The sequence below is a fragment of the Heterodontus francisci genome, chromosome 21, assembly GCF_036365525.1.
Source record: "Heterodontus francisci isolate sHetFra1 chromosome 21, sHetFra1.hap1, whole genome shotgun sequence".
NCBI classification, from domain to species: Eukaryota; Metazoa; Chordata; class Chondrichthyes; order Heterodontiformes; family Heterodontidae; genus Heterodontus; species Heterodontus francisci.
The window spans coordinates 25,933,175-25,939,174 of record NC_090391.1 but is presented as its reverse complement, the minus strand read 5'-3'; positions in this window follow the sequence as shown (position 1 = coordinate 25,939,174).

Genomic DNA, 6,000 nt, shown 5'->3' with positions numbered 1-6,000 from the left:
CAGACACCTGGATGCCGTAGCACAAACGTGCCATCCTCTGGCACACATTTGATAACACCTAGCATAGACTTGGGCATCCCCAGCATACACTTGCCATCACCTGGCACACTCTTGGCCACTCTAGGGCACACATCTGCAACCCTTTCACATGCCTGGGCGCCGCTAGCACATGTTGCAATCGCCTATCACAATCCTGGTCACTCTTAGCATATTCGTGGACACACGAGCACACTATGGGCACGACAAGCACCCATTTGTACAACTTTAGCCTACTCTTGGCCATCCCTGGTGCACACCTGCATCCACAGCACACTCTTGTTCACCCCATCACACTCATGCACACTTACCATCCCAGAATATATTCTTGAGCACTCTTGAACAGCCTTCGAAACTCCTATCACACTCTGGGCACCAGAAGAACACTGCTGGGCACACTTAGATGACACTTGCGCACTGCCATCTCACACTAGAGCACCCCTATCACACTATTGGGCATTCAAGAACGCCTCTCGCACGCTTGCCATCACCTCTGACACTCCTTTGTATAAACACACCTGGTCACTACTGGCACCTTCTTGGGCACTCCAAGCACACTCTGGGCACACCAAACATGTATTTGGGCAAACTATTCCACTCTTGGGCGCCCTAGCAGACACTTGGACACTCTAGCACATACCTGCTCACTCCAGCACTCTCTTGGGTACCCACGGCACACTCTTGTCATTCTCTAGCACATTCTTGGGCAGGCCAAGCACACTCACTGGGCCGCCCATCACACTCGTACACACCCCCATCACACTCTTGTTTCCCACTGGCACCTCCTTGCTATTCCCAAGTACATTCTTGGGTACACCAGAACACTCTTCGGCACCCTATCACACTCTAGTCACCCTAAGCGCCCTCTTGGGCATCCTAGAACACTCTTGGGAACTGCGGGCACACATTAACTCACTCCTAACACACAGACAGCTATAGCACTTCTTGTTATTCCCTAACACCCTCCTGGACAGACCTATCACACACTGTGTACACTGATCATTCTCTTTGGCACATCTAGTACACACTGTGTGCCCCTATTGCACGCTTGGGGACACTTAGCACACACTTGAAACGTTCCAGCACAATCTGGGCACACCCATCACTCCCTTGCCTACAGCTACCACACACCTTGGGCACCCCGTGGAGCACATTTGGGCACGATGACACGTTCGTGGACACCCCTATAGCACCAATCACACTCTTGCCATCATGTATCACACACATGGGCACCCCTAGGGCACACTTCTGCAACGTTATCACATGCTTTGGCATCCCTAGCATACTGCTACCACCCCCTAGCTCATGTTTGGGTACCCCTTTCAAACTCTGATCACCCCAGCGCTACCCTTGGATACCCCTAGAACACATCGGGGCACTCCATCACTCTCTCGGGTACCCCTGTCACTCTCTTGCTATCTCCTAGCACACTCAGGGCACCCCTAGTATGCATTCTCTTGAACAACACTAGCACAATCTGGGCACTCCTAGCATACATTTGCCATCTCCGAACACATACTTGGGCACACCTATCACTCTCTGGGGACTCCACGTACACATTTGGGCAAACTAGCCTAATTTTGGGCACGCCTATCAGACAATTAGACACCCGATCACACACTTGATAGGGTGTCTCATGATGGCCATGAAACCATTGTCGATTGTTGTAAAAAAGCATCTGGTTTACGAATGTCCCTTCGGGAAGGTAATCTGCTGTCCTTACCTGGTCTGGCCTACATGTGGCTCCAGACCCACAGCAATGTGGTTTACTCTTGCATGCCCTCTGAAATGGCCTAGCAAGCCAATTAGTTGCACCTAACCGCTGTGAAGTCAATAAAAATAAATGAAACCAGACGGACCACCCGGCATCGACCAAGGCACCGGAAACGACAACGGCAAACCCAACCCTGTCGATCCTGCAAAGTCCTCCTTACTAACATCAGGAAGCTTGTGCCAACGTTGGGAGAGCTTTCCCACAGATTAGTTCAGTAACAGCCTGACATAGTCATACTCACGGAATCATACATTACAGACAATGTCCCAGACTCTGCCATCACCATCCCTGGGTATGTCCTGTCCCACTGGCAGGACAGACCCACCAGAGGTAGTGGCACAGTGGTATACAGTAGGGAGGGAGTTGCCTTGGGAGTTCTCAACATCGACTCCGGACCCCATGAGGTCTCATGGCATCAGCTCAAACATGGGCAAGGTAACCTCCTACTGATTACCACCTACTACCCACCCTCAGCTGATGACTCAGTACTCCTCCATGTTGAACGCCACTTGAAGGAAGCACTGAGGGTAGCAAGGGCACAACATGTACTCTGGGTGGGGAACTTCAATGTCCTTCACCAAGAGTGGCTCTGTTGCACCACTACTGACCGAGCTGGCCGAGTACTAAAGGATGCTAGCCTGGGTCTGCGCCAGGTGGTGGGGAACCAACACGCGGGAAAAACATACTGGACCTCGTCCTCACCAATCTGTCTGCCGCAGATGCTTCTGTCCATGACAGTATTGGTAGGAGTGACCACCGCACAGTCCTTGTGGAGACGAAGTCCCGCCTTGACATTAAGGACATCGTGTTGTGTGGCACTATCACCGTGCTAAATGATTTCGAACAGATCCAGCAATGCAAAACTTGGCGTCCATGAGCCGCTGTGGGCCATCAGCAGCAGCAGAATTGTACTCAACCACAATCTGTAACCTCATGGCCCGGCATATCTCCCACTCTACCATTGCCATCAAGCCAAGAGACTAACCCTGGTTCAATGAAGAGTGTAGAAGGGCATGCCAAGAGCAGCACCAGGTAGAACTCTAAATGAGGTGTCAACCTGGTGAAGCTACAACCCAGGACTACTTGCATGCCAAACTGAGTAAGCAGCATGCAATAGACAGAGCTAAGCGATCCCATAGCCAACGGGTCAGATCTAATTCCTGCCACATCCAGCCGTGAATGGTGGTGGACAATTAAACAACTAACTGGAAAAGGTGACTGCACAAATATCCCCATCCTCAATGATGGGGGAGCCCTGCACATCAGTGTGAAAGATAAGGCGGACGTATTTGCAACAATCTTCATCCTGAAGTGCCGAGTTGATGATCCAAATCGGCCCCCTGATGAAGTCCCCAGCATCACAGATGCCAGGCTTCCGCCAATTCGCTGCACTCCACGTGATATCAAGAAACGACTGAAGGCACTGCATACTGCAAAAACTATGGGCCCTGACAATATTCCAGCTATAGAACAGAAGACCTGTGCTCCAGAAATTGCCGCGCACCTAGCCAAGCTGTTTCAGTACAGCTACAACACTGGCATCTACGCTGCAATGTGGAAAATTGCCAAGGTATGTCCTGTAAACAAAAAGCAGGACAAGCGCAGCCCGGCTAATTACCATCCCATCAGCCTACTCTCAATCATTAGTAAAGTGATGGAAGGTGTCATCAACAGTGCCATCAAGCGGCTCTTGCTGAGCAATAACCTGCTCAGTTATGCTCAGTTTGGGTTCCGACAGGGCTACTCAGTTCCTGACCTCATTCCAGCCTTGTTTCAAACATGGACAAAAGAGCTGAACTCAAGAGGTGAGGTGAGAGTGACTGCCCTTGACATGAAGGCATCATTTGACCAAGTATGGCATCAAGGAGCCCGAGCAAATCTGAGATCAATGGGGATCAGGGGAAAGCCTTCCGCTGGCTGGAGTCACATCTAGCGCAAAGGAAGGTGGTTGTGGTTGTTGGGGGTCAATCATCTGAGCTCCAGGACATCACTGCAGGAGTTCCTCACGGTAGTATCCTAGGACCAACCATCTTCAGCTGCTTCATCAATGACCTTCCTTCAATCATAAGGCCAGAAGTGGGGATGATCGCTGATGATTGCACAATGTTCAGCACCATTCGCAACTCCTCAGATACTGAAGCAGTCCGTGTAGAAATGCAGCAAGAGCTGGACAATATCAAGGTTTGGGCTGATAAGTGGCAAGTAACAATCGCGCCACACAAGTGCCAGTCAGTGACCATCTCCAACAAGAGAGAATCTAACCATCTCCCCTTGACATCCAATGGCATTACCATCGCTGAATCTCCCACTATCCATCAACATCCCAGGGACTACCATTGACCATAAACTGAACTGGAGTAGCCATATAAATACCATGGCTACAAGAGCAGGTCATAGGCTAGGAATCCTGTGGCGAGTAACTCACCTCCGGACTCCCCAAAGCATGTCCATCATCTACAAGCACCAGTCAGGAGTGTGATGGAATGCTCTCCGCTTGTCTGGATGGGTGCAGCTCCAACAACTCTCAAGAAGCTCGACACCATCCAGGACAAAGCAGCCCGCTTGATTGGCACTGCATCTACAAACATTCACTCCCTTCACCACCGACGCACAGTGGCAGCAGTGTGTACCATCTACAAGATACACTGCAGCAATGCACCAAGACTCCTTAGACAGCATCTTCCAAACCCGCGACCTCTACCAACTAGAGGGACAAGGGCGGAAAATGCATGGGAACACCACCACCTGCAAGTTCCCCTCCAAGTCACACAGCATCCTGACTTGGAACTAGATCGCTTCACTGTGGCTGGGTCAAAATCCTGGAACTCCCTTCCTAACAGCACTGTGGGTATACCTACCCCAAATGGACTGCAGCGGTTCAGGAAGGCAGCTCACCACCAATTTCTCAAGGACAATTAGGGACGGGCAATAAATGTTGGCCTGGTCAGTGACGCTGGCATCCCATGGATGAATAAAAAAGATTGCTTTCTTGGGCACACCTCGTACACTCTTGGGCTGCTCAGTCACACACTTGGGCACCCTGTCACACTTTTGAACATTCTGGCCACTCGGAGAACACACTTGCCATCGCCTAGTACACTCTTTGGCACCCCTAGTGCACTCTCGTGCACCCCTAGTACAGACATAGACCGCTCCCCCTCCCAAAGACTTTTGGGCGCGACTACTACACTCTTGTGCACGACAAACACATTCTTGGGCACACCAGCACATGTTTGGACACACCCAGCCCACGCTGGACACACCTAGTGCACCCTTGGTCTCCCCTATCACAATCTGGGCACCCTAGCGTGCACTTGCCATCGCATACCACTCTCTTGGCCACATATAGGACACATTTCTGCAAACTTGGCACACACTTGAACTCTCCTATCACTCTGCTGTCATTGCCTAGCTCACTCTTGGGTACACATGGCACTTTCGGGTATACTCCCATCACCATCTGGGTGCAACAAACACACATTTGGGAAAACTAACCCACACCATTGCTACCCTAGCACACACGTGGATAACCCGAGCACAGTCCTGCCATCACCTAACACATGTTTGGCCACCCCAATCTTACTCTGAGCATACATGTCACAAACAGGGTACCCCGAGTACATTCTTGCACACCTCAGCACTCAGCTATGCATCCGTAATAATCTCTGGGCAGCTCTAGCCCACTCTTGAACAACACTAGTACAATCTTAGGCACTTCTAGCACACACTTGCCATCACTTATCGCACCCTTGGGCACACCTACCAAAATCTGGCCACTACACGCACCCCCTTCGCCACTGTTAGCACAAACTTTGGCACAACTTGAACACATTTAGACACCCGAGCACCGCATTGGACACACCTACTGCGCACTTTCCATCCCCGAGCACACTCTTGGCCATGACTGACGTGCTTTTAGGCACGGCTGGAACACACTTGCTCACTCCAAATCATTTTTGGGAACCTGTGGAATATTCTTGACATTCTCCAGCACACTCCTAGATACCAATATCCCGCTCTTGTAATCACTGTGCACACTCTTTGCCATACCTAGAACTCCCTTGGACACACCTAGAAAGTTCTTGAGGACGCCAAGAAAGCTCTTGGGCATTGCTGGCATGATCTTAAACACCCCTGTCACACACTGGATCACTACTAGCATATTCTGGCACTCTGAGCATTTCAGTGGG